Source organism: Lonchura striata, chromosome 3 (assembly GCF_046129695.1).
Source record: "Lonchura striata isolate bLonStr1 chromosome 3, bLonStr1.mat, whole genome shotgun sequence".
Taxonomy (NCBI): Eukaryota; Metazoa; Chordata; class Aves; order Passeriformes; family Estrildidae; genus Lonchura; species Lonchura striata.
In genome coordinates, this window is record NC_134605.1 from 100,906,441 (window position 1) to 100,921,692 (window position 15,252).

The window sequence follows — 15,252 nt, forward strand, 5'->3', positions numbered from 1 at the left end:
TGAGTGCAACTAAGAGCAGATGGAACATGAGGGTATGACCTCCTCATTCTGAGAATAATAAGTTGCTGGATTTGTTTGCCATAAATAGGGTTTAAATCTGCAAATCCAACATTAGTATTTCCCCTGCAGATTTTCAAAGGCAGAGTGTAAAATCCTTACAGCATTTTGGGGGCTAAATGTTATTGTTTGAGAGCAAACAGTTGCAAGAAAAAATGTCTACTTCATCTCTTGTGCTCCACTTTTACTTTAAAAAATACTCTGAAAATATATACCATAAAAAAGTAATAGAACAGGAGATCATAGTGTTATTCTCTTTATTTCAGCTGTTCACAACTTTTGATCATGCTTCAAACACCGGTTAGCATGAAATGAAATACCAGTGATCAGAAGTTCGCTGACCCAGTGATGTATTAGCCAAGTCTCATTTGAAGTGTGCCAGCTGGAACATGGCGCATTTTCAAGATGCCAGGCATGCACAAGTCCATTACTGGAGCTGGAAGGGCTACTCTGTTGTACCTATGTAAGAGCAAAAAGGTCAAAACTTGAGTCACATCATGGGGTTACAGGCTACTGTCATCAGGAACACATTATGAAGATGCACAGAGTATCAGTTTCAGTCACTACTGCAACAGGCATATGCTATTTTATAATTAAAATATTAATTTTAAAGCCTTATTTCTGCCAGTTCATAAGGCAGAAAATGTTTAAAATAAAGATAGATAGTGGTAGAACTAGTAGAAGTAGATATGTTAGCTATCTCTTGAGATGGAATCTTTACTTTTGTGTGATGGCTCTCATGCTTTTGGACATTGCAGTTTCTTTAAAAATTCTGTGGGGTTTCCAGCCACAAAACATCTCATTTATAACTGCTCTGTAGACACAGGCTTGGTTGAAAATGTGCTGCACTTGTTGAAATTGTCTTTGTTTCTCTATAAAACTAGGGAATACAAGATTCATCATATCAATGATCTATACTGTACAAACATACAGAAGAAGATTAAATGACCTCTAAAATAAAATAATCTTTCTTCATTTCAAAGGATCTACTGAACTTAATTCCCGAACAAGTATAGAAAACAATGTGAAATTACAGTTTTTATCATTATATAGTTGCATAATAGTAAAGTGAAATAGAATGTGCTGTCTGAATTAGATGGCCCACTGTTGGATAATATGCACATACTGTGTAAGTGTTCAAACATATACCCACATACATATTTTTTTAATTTTTCAAAATACTGCATATCATAAGGTATTTTAAAAAATGCAAGTAGAAGAAATTCTTCCTATTGTAAATAAAATAACAGAAGAAATATTTTCTTTGTCCTAAGCATATAGTTTTTCATATTTAATCCTTTATCTGGAAATATTACATATTTATAGGCTAGGTTTATATCTGAAAATCGAATAAATTTAAGACCATAGATAACATTTCTAACTGAAGTACCAATGAAATAAGACATACAGTTTTTAATGTTATTTTTAAGGCTTCTATTCAGAAATCACAGAATCACTGAATGGCTTAGGTTGAAAAGTCATCTAGTCTCTGGGGGTCATCTAGTCAAACTGTACCACCTGAACAGGGCAGCATGTCCAGAACTGTGTCCTGGTGGCTTTTGAATATCTCCATGGCCCAAGATCCCACCACTTCTCTGGATGACCTGTGATAAGTCACCCTCATTGAGAAAAGGTGTTTCCTGATGTTCAGTGTTGTGATCTTGTGTTCCAGTTTGTGCCCAGTATCTCTGGTCGTGTGACTGGACACTGCTTTAAAGAAGCTGTCTTTGTCCAGTTTGTAAGCATAAATAAGATCCCCGTGAGCCTTCTCCTTGTCACCCTCTGTTGGACTCTCTCCAGTACCTCCATATCTCTCTTGTACTGGGGGGGTCCCGTCCTGGTCCAGTGCTGAGCAAATGTGAGGAAAATGATGTAAGGATACTCATGTCAGCTAGCTGGGAAAGGAAAGAAGCCGCAAGAAATGTCTCAAATTTACATCCTTTTCAGAAGGGGTTAGAAGGATCTGAGTCACTTATTAGTGGACAGAAATTTAATGGGGGCATTGAACATGCTGGCCTTTTACTACCTGAATTGGTTTGGCACTAGGGAACTTTTGAAAGAAGTGGGAGAAGAAAAATACAAGTTTTTTACTTGATTCAAACCAAGTAAAAAATCTTTCTTATATCATGTCCTCTGACCTTTTATTACAAAGAAGACAAAAATTGTTCTCAACTTTTCCACTAAGAAAATAATTTTGATATATGGAGATAGCACCTTTTTGTTCCACTTTTGAGAAAAACTTTCCTTCCTGTGTGATTTGAAAGCTTTATAATGAAAGTGAATGTGAACCACTCTGTAAAATATGATCAGTTGTCCATACTATGGAGAGCACAGTAATTTTCTGTGGGCAACTTCCCCTAGAACCAAAAATAAATGCCCTGCTAGAATAAAGATAAAAGCTTGTGTAGTGGCTGTATGTATGAAAACAAGCATCTGTGGCACACAGGCGTAGAAACTCCCTCTGCAAGAATTTAGCAAAGAAAAACATGATGAACTCCTCTTTATGCTTGTCAACATCACACTGTCCCTTCCAGCAAATTTCTGATCTGCAGACTGGGCTGTAGCACTGCAACTCTTTCCAGTCAAGGAAGAGCCACTCCAGGGAATACCCAAAGCCACAATCTTTACTATTACTGCTCTTATCACTACTGTTACTACTGCTACAGCTACTGCTGCTGCTGCTGCTACTATTACTGCTGCTGCTTCTATTTTTATAGCTACTGCATTTTCTTTTCTCTAAAGGTGGAAAATATCTTGGTTTTATAGCACTGCCCCATCTGGAAATGTGTCCTTTTAGACCTCTGCAAGGAAATTTATCTCTGCTTATGTGTACCCCCATTCCAGGAGGAATTGCATTGGGTTTGTCTCCTGTTGTAAGAGTAGCCATGTCTCTTTTCTGAAACTCCAGAGTTTTTCTTTCTGGGCCTCTCTTCTTCATCTGTTTAAAGGAGTTGATCATATGTTCCTGATTCACAAGAATCATGTTAGAAAAAATAGTCTTATGAAAACAGGGTTTCATGTTCAATAAGGGAGAAAATATTTTAAAATAAAGAATTATAATGACATATACTTTTCTTTTTTAGTAATTCATCTGGAACTTAATAGGGCATATATTTTGCTTAGAACATAGATTTTGAAAAATAGCAAATATTTTTTTCAGAGAATCATCATCATCATCACAGATGTACATATCTATAAAGTATAATAAAGACAAAAACAACAAAATAGATAAACAATAGCTAATGTTTTAAATCCAAGTGGAATATGATATTCCTTGACACTAATATGGAAGCGTTAGTGCCATTCCCACAGCATGGGAAAACTGTTTGTTTACTTCCATTTTGTATTTCCCTAAGGACATTTTCCTCCACTAGTGTAATTAGGATGACATTTGGAGCTGCTGTATTTCAACACAAGAGCAAGAGACACTGTGCAGCTTGACAAGAGATTATGATGTCAAGTCAATTGCTGCAGCAATATCAATATTTATTCCCTCGTTCCTTGTGTTTTGCTTTATTTTTGTTCCTATTTTTCTATTAGGTATAAAATAATATCTAAAACTTTTCCTATTGTGCAGGATATTTGTTTTTGTTCTAGACATCCTTGCTTTACCCTAGTTATTTTTAATCTTAAATCCTCTCCTTTCTCAAGTAAATAGTAGTTAACTCTTTCAGTAGTGCAATTACTTTCATGGAAAGTATTCTCAATTGATCTAATACAACATTCCAAATAAGTTCTGTATCTTATTTCATCAGAGAGTGATCTCAGAACTATATTATGTTTTGAGTTTTAATTGCTGCACTACTGGTGAAAACATATTAGTTCTATGTATCCATTGTATTCACCAGTAGTGAAGCAATCAAAACAAAAAAAAAGTGTAATTATTTTATAGGTACTGAACTCATTAGAAATGTTGCACTTGATGCATCCAGTTGCATTCTTTAACTAAGAAATATTTACCTGCACCATGTAGCATTACCTGAGATTCCTGATAGTTTGTTTTTGCGAAAAGTAAAAGAGTGCTCTGGTTAGAACCTTATCCATATTTTCTTTTTATAGTGTAGCAGATAAGATTTACTCTGGAGTGGAGTCAGATTAACAGGCACATATCCTGATGAGCATTTCAGCACTGTTTGTGTGTAATAATATCATAACAGCAAAGCACAGCAGCTCAGATACTAGAGCTGAGAGCCAAGAGTGAAGCAATTATGTATAATTGTTATTAGTTTAGACTGATTAATTTTCTTTTATATGTGCCTGATTTTGTTGTAGAAAAGTATATTTATGTTCAGCAAAGCTTTTTTCTAAGATAATATTACAATTGCTTAGAGATATATGTCTGTCTCTGTATAAACAGATTATCTCCTACTGAAGCACAGTATCATTGATAGGATTATTTTTTAAATGGATCAGAAAATCAGTCTCTTAATTTAAGGATCTGTTGAAGTTTGATGCACAAGGTCTTGCTTGAGAATTGTATTTATTTCTCTGTAACACTGCCAGGAATGTTTTGGATGTATGATCTGGTTAACTTCGCATGATGTTGCTAGAGTGCAGTGTCCCTTCCAGCCTTGATTTGTGCCCCTGAGCGTTTCTAAGACATTTAATTGTGATTCATAATCCTTCAACTTCTATTAAGAAGGCATAATATTAATATAAAATTAATTTATATTTACTAGTAAAGATAAGGTAAGTATCAAAGGGAATAATGTTATTACCTCTAGTTACTCTACATTTTTTACAGGTATTTATTGTTGCCCTATTCTAAAGTGACCTTAATGTCTACTGCACTTTTTATCAGTATAATTAGCTGTGTAATCAGTATAAAAAGCTGTGAAATATTTGAGCTTCCCTGAAATTAATGATTCTAATTTCATGTTTTTAATTTTGTTTTTTACTTTTTTTATCACTTAGTTCACATGGGGGTCCAGATAATTGCTGAAAATTGTATTTTTTTAATAATAACTTATTTATGCATAAGAGAGAGAGAAAGAAAAGGCACAGGGAAGGAGAAGACAGTGGGGCTCTAAAGACTTATACTACACTGTGATTTATTCTAGAGGAACTGGTGCTAGTAGAAAGACACACTCAAACAGGTGTTTACAAATTTAGTCCAGTGAGGCTGGTCTTCCATTATGCTCATTAGAAAGAAACACCTTACAAAACACATCTGGAATGGTTAAAAATGGTCTTGAAAGCAGGCAAATTTGTGCAGTCAGAATATGCTGGTTGTCTCCAATGCCTCTGGCAAATCAGGCACTTCCACAGGCTTATTGTGTGCTGTGAGGACAGCAGTTCACTCATTCATGACAGCCTTGAGGCAACCCAGCTCACCCTTTTTAGATAAATTGCTTAAGATGTGTCCCATAAACCTGTGGAGACATCTGTCTTTCTCTATTCAACAGTTATATTAAATGCACCATGAAATCTTTCACAAATTTAAGAGGTAGTCAGAAAAAAAAAAAACAAAACAAAACCAAAACTTTAAATTAGACTCCTCTCCATTGATTAAAATTGAGTACAGATGCAGTTTAGGCTAGGTTTGAGCTAAGATTTATTAGTACTTCTTCTATGTGATCCCAGGATTTTAAAATTAGCCTTTCAGTATGTGGTAGCAAATGTATATGTGTTACTTTAGCAGAAGAGTACCTCTGGTGTTCATGATTTGTTCAAGCTCCACCACAGAATAGACACAACACATGTAATTCTGAGTTACTGGTCTTTTTACTTTGAACATGGATGTTTCTCTTTTTTTGGGGTCAAGTAGAATGTCACTACTCCTCTCTGTAAAGTTTTGTGTGCTGCCATAACTACAGTGTCACCACAGCTGTGTGGGGGAGCTCTGACAGCATAAGCATTTTGGCAATAGTCTAAATCATTGCATTATTTCAATCTAAACAATGAGAGCCACATCAAGAAACATTAACTTTTAGTATGATGCCTTTCATTCAGTGTAAATTGAAAACAAAAGTGAAGCTTTCAGTTTGTGAAATAGAATAGTGTTTCTTCCTAAAATTACACTGAGAACTGCAGTTGTTCATATGCAGGAACATCTGTCTCAGTCATTCACAAAACAGAACTGCACAGGGTCTGCTTGAAAGATACCAATTCTGCCAAGAGTGAGCAGTCACAACTGTATTAACATAGTCAATATGCCTAAAGAAATTAAAATATACTCTTCTTTGGTAAGGAAGTTAAATTTATGACTTAGGCATATTTTGTGAATACTACAGTTAGTTCTCAGTATTTGAAAGATTAGTTTTTTTATATTTCTATAACTCTTTGTAAATAATAATGATTTATATGCAAACAAAGGTTTGCATATGCCCAAACCGTCAAACTGGATTGCCTAGTGGCAAAAATCCATAAGTTTTATTGAAGTCCCTGAATAAAAAATGGGCTCACTTTCAAAGATTATATGCATCAGTGTTTTTTTATGGCATAGTAGCTGCTCAACAGTTTTGGTAAATGAAATATTGTTAAGGTGAGCCAGTATAGAAGAAGCTAGCTTAAAAAGTCAAAGATTGTTTTACCTTAAGGCCAAGTTAAAAGGATTTTCACTATTCTGTTGAAATTCTGATTTGTTTGGGTTGGGTTTTTTTTGATACAAACTTGCTTTCATTCTTTTTATTCTCTACAGGTTGTTGATATCTCCCTGTTTATATCCAGTTTTAGTTCTTTATTCATTTCATTCTGAATTACTTTTCCCTCCATATTATTTTTCTCTATGCAATTTTCTAGACACATTTCATTTACATTTTGCTATTTATTTTATAAAATTAAATGCAAACATAACAAACTAAGGCTTCTCTTTTTTACCTCCTTTTTATAATTAATTATAGTTGAATATAACTAGTAATCAAATGAATGCATTTCTGTTTCTTTTTCTGTATTATAAGAAAAGATATCTAGAGACTGAGTTAGAACAAAAACTTTAAAAATGTAACAAGATTAAAATGCAGGGTCATTATTGCAGTGTTTATGTTACCAGTCAATAGAGAAATATCTATGCATTATTAATGATGGAGTATTTAAATATTTTTCACACCCAGTGATAGAATTATTTTATTTTTTAGGTTCTTTCAACTATATACTATAGAGTTTTAGGAGCATAACACTGTTTTCTGGGAGTGGTAAATAACCCATTAAAACAACCCACATTCCTACTCTTTGTTTATGTAGAGTACTCTTACTTCTTGTACACTGATATTAATAATTATTTTACAGGGACTCATATTTTCTCTGTTAATGGAAGCAGCAGGCTCAGTCCTACTTTCAGGCTAGAAGGGCACAGGGGAAAGAATGAATTTTTGTAAAATTTTTGTAACAAGTTAAGTGAAATTATGCACAGGTATTATTTTAAATCTTCCTTTAACAAAGAATGAGTGATTTTAATGAAAATTTTATTCTTGTTTTAAAATAACTTTTTTCCTCTCTTGGTTGTATAGTATTTGAGAATCTCTCTAAACGTGCTGCTGGATCTCTTATTCCTTTAGGTTTCTTCCTTATAAACCATTTTCCTGAGCATCAACTCCCTTTTGTAGAGTTCTGAAAAATATCAAGAAATTCCTTTCTAAGGGCTTTCTCCATGGCATGCCATTATTGCATCCAAAGGGTTTTTTTAGTTGATTTGTTTTTTTTTTCTCATTTACATAATATTGTGTTGGCTTGAGAGCTGATGAACAAACACATTGGAGAAGCAATTTGAAAAAGGATTGAGTGGGAAGTGTAGATAATTTTGCATCACTGAAAAACTGTTGAAGTGGCTTGTTTTGTACCACCTTGGAGTGGTACAAAATAATGAAGGCTTTGGGATGAAGACTATTTGGAATGTCTGCACTTTTTTAACTAAAACCTTCTTTTTGCATTTTGTGTTTAGGTTAAAATGGGCAACTATCATTGTCTAAAATCTCATGCTACTCAGTCTCTGGACACAGCACAGCACACATCTTCCACTGAAAGCTATCAAGCCAAATAATACAAATAGAAAGGCTATCTCTGTCAGAAATGTGGAATACAAAAGCAAATTAACAAATGGAATATTAAGGCAAATATATTTATCCTAGTTTAACAGAATCATTGCATGCTTTGAGAGTCTGTTCTGCAGCTTGAAGTTCCCAAATGCAGTACAGCATCAATAACACTCCAATTCATGTGAGTACCTGTGACTGTTTTAATGAGTAAGACATTGTCAGAATACTTTCATAACTAGAAGTGGGTGTACTCAAAATCATGAGCTATTTACCCATATGTAGCTTTCTGTACTCTGTGCTTCTCTTCTAGTCAAGATAAAGCTGTATTTAGGACATATGGGAGTCTGTGATACCTGACCTACAGGTGTTTCCTCCACACAGACTTTTACTAATTTTCCAAAAGAACAAAAGACTTTTCTGATTCTTTCTGCTGAAACTTTTCTTTTAATTACTTCATTAGAATCAAGCAACACAGTATGGCATCATTGAATCACAAAGATGGATATAAAATTCTATTGTATTTGATCATGAATGTTCACAAAACCAACCATGTTTTCGCATAAAAATATGCAGTCCTTATGTTACATTTATCCCTTAACTTTTAGAAGAAATTACTGTACCTCTGCATGTTAATTCAGAATATTTAAATGCCAGATTCATATACCACTCAGGTGATCCATTTTTGTAAGCAGAGGATGATAAATCTGTTGATGAAGTCACTTTTGCAAGTAATTGGAAAGAATATCATTCATAAACACACACTCATAAGCACGTTCATGTTGATCCAAAGTCACAACATTTCTATTTGGTACAATAAAACTAAGAACTGTGTTATCAGAAAAGTTCAGTTGTAGAGGCAAGTATTTTCTTACACAGTTGTTGAATCAGCATTGCAGTTTAAAAACAAAAAAACCCATCAAAATATACTGACTAAAGGCCATATCCTTTTCACTCTTTGACATAAACCAAGAGTTATTTCAAAAATTGCTCCAGGAAAAGAATTAGATTTCTAGTTTTAGCTGTACTTAAGTACAAACCTCAGCTTTGGGAAAGAATCATAAAATGGGGTTTGTTTTGTTTTTTTGCAGAGCATCTGATTGTTTCACTGCTTAGTGTGTTTGGGTGAAGTCAAAGGACACCTGTTACATGTTCTGGTTTATCTTCATCCTCCATAACATACATTATATCACTATGGGAAAAGAATCTATAATCACATGGTAGAGTATTACAGAGTATTTTTTCAGTTATGAAAGCCAACACTTAAATTGCTGCATTCTTGCAAATATATGCACTGAATTTTTTTTTTTTTTCTAAAACAGAGTTATTCTAATCCAGGTCCACAGACTTCTCTATTTTGACTTGAACAGAATAATACCACATCTATCTTCAGGTTTACTGTCAAGCAATTAAATACTGTAATTTTCATTATGGCTTAAAAGAACACACTAGATTTTGTAAAGAAATTGAGGATTATTTAGGCAGCATCATTGTATTATCAAGTAAAGTGGAACCAGAAACATGTTTTATCAGCATCTAAGCCATCATTTCTTCTTCTTTTTCAACCCTTTCAAATAAGTTAAAAATATATTTTCTTCTTTAATAGTTTTTTTTTTTTAATCTAAAATTAAATGTGGAAAAAAGAATAAAATATTCAGACATTCTTTTCTAAGCTTTAATAAATTACCAGTTCTAAGCTTGAGAGATAGCTTGTAAGAACAATTTTTATTTATCTCCATTGTCTTATAGCTGTGGTGGTGAAGTATTACTGAAATAATGTGTTGCATTGACTGCTACCTTTCTATAATTTCTACAACTGCAATTGGATGAGTAGATTCTAGTTGTGCTTCAGTTTCTTAGCCTTGAATTCGATGATTTACTCAGGATCATTAACTCTGTTTGTTATGAAATGAAACATTCACTCCAGAACTGAATTTAGGGTACTAGAATAGGGTTCCCAGGGAAGTGGCCAGGGCATTGACTCTGTTAGAGTTCAAGAAGTGTTGTGAAAATGCTGTCAGGCACATGGTGTGATTCCTGGGCCTGTCCAGTGCAGAACCAGGAGTTGCATGTTGATGATCCTTGTAAGATCCTTCCAAAATTTCAGACATTATCCAAAAATTTTTTAGAATCTCTTTCCATTTGGCTTTAAAACTTAAAAATATATGCCTTTATATATGTGCTGTTTAAAGAAGTTATTCTGAGAAGTAATAAGTAACATCACATTATTAGAATTTGTTTATATAATCCAAATTATTCAAACAGAATTTTAACCAATAAATTTTACAGGAATAAGTTACCCTGAGTTCATCTCTGATATTTCACGTACAGTATATCAGAATATTGCCATCTCCTACTCTATAAGCAAATAAGAAATCATGACTGTGTTTTCTTACACCAATTTATATTGCTTGTTTTAGAGTCATCCCTTATCATACTACTTGAGTATCTCTAAATAAGTTTTCATAGGGCATTCAAAAGCAATTAGCTTCAAAAGAAGCTAAGAAAGAAATTGTAAATTTAAGCTCCTTAAATTTACAATTTAAATTCAGGTGTGTTTCCTCATAGAAGGGTACTTAGCTACAAAACTATTTTTGATGGACCATCAGCAATAAATGAGAATCCAGAAATTCCAGTCATATGAGGCATGTGACCCTCTGATTAGCTCTGCTGGTTAGAGCATTTTGTGATTTCTGTGACTGATTTATTTCCAGAATAAATTGAAAGATAAGTGGCATTTCCTGCTCACAACACTGCTGAACAGGTCTCCTTTTGCAACAGAATGAAAATTTCTGTTACCAAAATGATGGTGCATAAATTCTTCCTTATGCACAATCAAGGTGAAACTCACTTTTCAGTAGATGTTTGATTTCAAATTATGGTATTAAACACATGCAAGTGATTAAAAAAAAATCATTGTGGAAGAAACCAAATAAAATTGGAGTTTAGTTACTTTTTAACGTACTTGTTGTGGCATCACAGTGCATTGTCCTTATCTATATTTATATTTTATATTGTCTTGTACAATCCCCCATCCACAGCATTGTACCTAGACAAGAATTTAAATTAATTTTCATCTTCTTCTGTTGAAAAGGGGAGAATGTAAAAGACAAATGTATATACTTCACAGAACTTGCACATAAAAAAAAGATGGAATTTTTTGGTTATTTCTTTACAGTTTTAAGCAACAACATATTTTTTTTAACCCTGTAGATAGCAAAGAGATCTACACTGTTTTGCCCAGTGCCATCTGGAGCAGCGGAGGAGGCAGCATAGGTGCAGACCAAGATCTACCCCATGAGTGGAGAATCATTTTGTGCAATGGGCACCATGGACCAAAGTTCATGTGAGGAGGAAGGCACCAAACTCCTCCCTCCAGCTTCCCAAGCTTTCAGTCCTGCCACCTGGACTTTGTAAAGGATTGAACAGGGGCATCAGCACTGCCTCTGATAACAGCAGCTGTCAGAACACAAAGGCTTTTGCCAGGGCTATGTGTTGAATGCTCACACATGATTTTACTTAATTGTTGGAATACAGCAGTAACATAGAAACTTCTGAGGATGTCATCACAGACACTGAATAGAGAACAATTTTCTGGAAGAATCTTTCATCTTCAGAAATCAGCATTCTGTCTCATTTCCATTTTAGGTGCAAGGCTGTGGACAAAATGCTCCATGGGGGACCTTTGAGCTAGTGCTGAAAGAGCTGGGATGTTTCACAGTAAAGCCTTCTGAAGAAATTCATAATTGCAATTTTCAAACAACAAGATAATATTGTCACTGGACTGCATTCACTAGGACATTTTTGATTGTGCATTTGGGAGCAATATGCAAAGACCTCTTTAAAAAAGATAGGATCTAGAGTCCTGAAGCCAACAAAAAACCCTGCAAATGGAGTGAGTTTTGTTATTGTTTTGGGCTGTATCATTGTAGTTCACTGCTTTGCCATACTTAAAACTACACAAGTAGTACAACAGGGTGTTCTGACATTTAGAGAACAATTAAAATGTCCATATGGCATACTTGCAGATTATTACTGTGCTTTTGCTTAAAATAAGTATATTCACTGTCTCTAGGAAACAGTCAAGGGACAAAGCAAAACATTTATTTCAAGTCAAAGCAGCCTCACCTGGTGTAGAACAGCACAAATACAAATTGCCCTACAACTCCAGTGTGTGATGGTAAGAGACTTGATTCTGATTTGAGATATGCATTTGAGAATTATATGGTTGTATACTTTCCTCATATATATTTCCCTTCCATATAAATCTCCTGGATTTGTTTCCATGATATCTGTGCTTCTTTCTCTTCCCCATACTACGGCTATACAGGATACATAATACTCTGTCTACTTTATTAACCTATAGCTAAACTGTAGCTCAGTTTACACTGGTCTGTGAAGTAATGCTTGTATTGCCTCTAATAGATAGCTTATTACTTAGTAAATGCAATCCTGAACTTTTAAGAGTCCACAGAAGTAACTAACCTTATTAAAAAGAATTAAGATTTAATTTATAATAAAAACTGTTTATATGAGTATAATTCAAGAGCTCCTCCATCACACACTTATTCATAATTTTACTTAGTCCTTTGTGAACATTTGAGAAAATAAGACCAAATTTTACCCTGCAGTATTAGGCAAAAAACTCATATTCTTCATTTCAGTAAATTTACTTAACTGAATATACATCAGTTCAAGGGCAAATTCAGCAGCAGTGGATTTTTTTATTTTAATTGAATACCTCATATAAAAACCTTAGATATTGCCAGAAATCCTTCAGGATGGTACCATTATAAATACTTAGGAAAATGATTCAGCTTCTTGGGAAATCAGCAGTAGTTTTTTTCTTAAAAAAACCCAAAGTTTTTGGTTATTGGTTTAAAACTATAGTTTATATTAATGGGGAAATGTGAGCTGTAGCTCACCAAGGGCAAACTGCTCAGTTCTGCTAAATTGTCCTGGGAAGATGCAACAGGTATGGATGTTCAGAACTTATTTATTAATTAAAATAAAATTCCAAGCTGTTTGCTGTTTGTAAATTTGCGATACAGTTAATAAAAATATTTCCTAGTGGTTTTTTCAATTCATAAACTATTGCAATTGTGCTAAATTTAAGAGATAGGGATTTAAAACACAGATAAACAAATACTATCAATTAATTACATGACATGTTGACAGAAGACTGTTTTCTATAACCCACAGTGTTTCAGAATTATAGGCATTGTGCTCAGTGATCATCACACAACAGGGCATCCTTTGCTTACAAATTCCCAGGCCTTTGGCTAATGATGCTGGGGCTTTCTCTGCTGTGACCCATCACCAGAACATAAAGGGAACAGCACCATGCCATGGCAAAGCTGCAGTTCATCTGAGTGCTGGAGTAATTAAAAACTATGACTAATTGAATGGGCTCTATAGTCATTATGGATGGTAATGAGATCTTTGCACAGTTTGCTCTCTATCAGTAAAACATGTCCCTTTGTGACTTGCAAATTTTGGCAATTTTCCCTCTTAGGGGTTTGGTGGACTCTGGAGTAACAATGAGGAGGAAGATAAATGTGAGATTTCTCCCATAGAAAATCTCAAACAAACATTTGCAATGCATTTGGGAACATTCAGAATTGCAAAGGAGATTGCTTATATATTCTGAAGGAATGCACCTGGAGAATTTTAAATTCATTTTTAACTCTACTCTGGAATTCAATATGTCCACACAGTGAAGCTCTACAGAAAGATATAAATGCCTTGTATATAAGACCTCATTCATTGCATGTTTTCTTGAATTTTGAAAATAGCTTCTGTAGACAAAAAGTACAATAGCTCTTTCATGTCTGTTGTTGTTTGTATATGCCAAAAAATTCCTTTCCAACATCCATTCCATTTTTGTGGTCATTTGGACTAGGACAAACACTTATTAACATGGGTCATAGTTCCCTTTCAATCTGAGTGCCTGAGTTTATGTGACATATGTGAGGACATGGGTGCAGGGCAGGGAGGGATAAATGTAGCTGGGATGCATCCCAGGATAAATCCATGGCATGGAAGATGTGTGTACCAAATACTCATGCCTGGAAAATCACTCCAGGGCCCATTGTAGACACTTAGCATAGTGGGCCACTACACTTCTAGGGAAACCAGTCAAAAATGGGCAGCTGCCACCTTTTCTAGTTGTCAGGACATATTGGATCAAAATTTCTTTATTTTTATTGCCAGAAAGTAAAGACATAATTTTACTATGTACCCTCACAATCCTCATCTTTGCTGGATTTAAAACTGTCTATTACCTCTTTTGAGACAAACATTTTTATTTAAACAAAGGAAGTTTACTGTCAAAGAAAACAAAATGGGAATCAAAATATCCATAGCCAAGAAATTATGAAGGATCTTAAAACAAAAAGCTTTCCGGAGTTTCAATTATCTCTTATGTTTTGTAGATAACATCTTCAATGATTACATGATCTAAAGCATAGAGAAATCATTTAAAAAGTTGAAAAGCTTTTACCTAGATTAGAAAATACATTCCTGTGGGAAATTAATCAGACAAAGTAACATTTAAAAAAGAAAAGAAGAAAAAAGGAAGAAAACACCTCAAACTTTTCAGCTTTAATGAATTCTTCATTTTATCTTCAGAAAAGTATTGTAAAAATTTGCTCAAAACTATCATGAGTTGACCCTGGCAGGATGCCAGGCAGCCATGAAATCTGCTCACTTACTCACTCCCCTCTGCAGCTGGAGAAGAAGATGAAAAATTGAGTCGAGACAAGGACAGGGAGAGAGATCACTTGTTAAGTACCATCACAGGCAAAACAAGCTCAACTTAGAGATATAAGGTGAATTTACTACTAAAAAATCAGAGCAGGATAACGAGAAGTAAAATAAGCCCTTAAAAACACATTTCCCCAACCCTTCACTCCTTCCCAGCAATGCAAGCAGACAGGGAATGGGAGTTATGATCAGGTCATCACCCAGGCTTCTCCAGCTGCTCAGGTAGAGGAGTCACTCCCATGCTATAGTGTGCGGTCCCTCCCACGGGAGACAGATCTCCATGAACTTCTGTAATATGAGTCCATCTCATGAGCAACAGCTCTCTGCAAACTGCCACAATGGAGGTTCCTCCCATGGGCAGACAGTCCTCCCAAAACTGCTCCAACATGGGTCACACCTCCACGGGGTGCAGTGCTCCAAGGACAGGCTGCTCCAGCCTGGGAGCAGGGGCTCCTCTCTC

The 15,252-nt window shown here is 34.8% G+C and overlaps 1 long non-coding RNA gene across 2 annotated transcripts in view; it reads right to left on the reverse strand.

Annotated features, from left to right (window-relative positions):
• Positions 1–302: 302 nt before the first annotated feature.
• LOC116183493 (uncharacterized) overlaps positions 303–15,252 on the reverse strand; it is a 30,150-nt gene continuing 15,200 nt past the window's right edge. For both annotated transcript variants that reach the window (XR_013339619.1, XR_004148127.2), the window contains one exon: positions 303–516. This is a non-coding gene — a long non-coding RNA (uncharacterized LOC116183493). The remainder of the gene's footprint in view (positions 517–15,252) is intronic.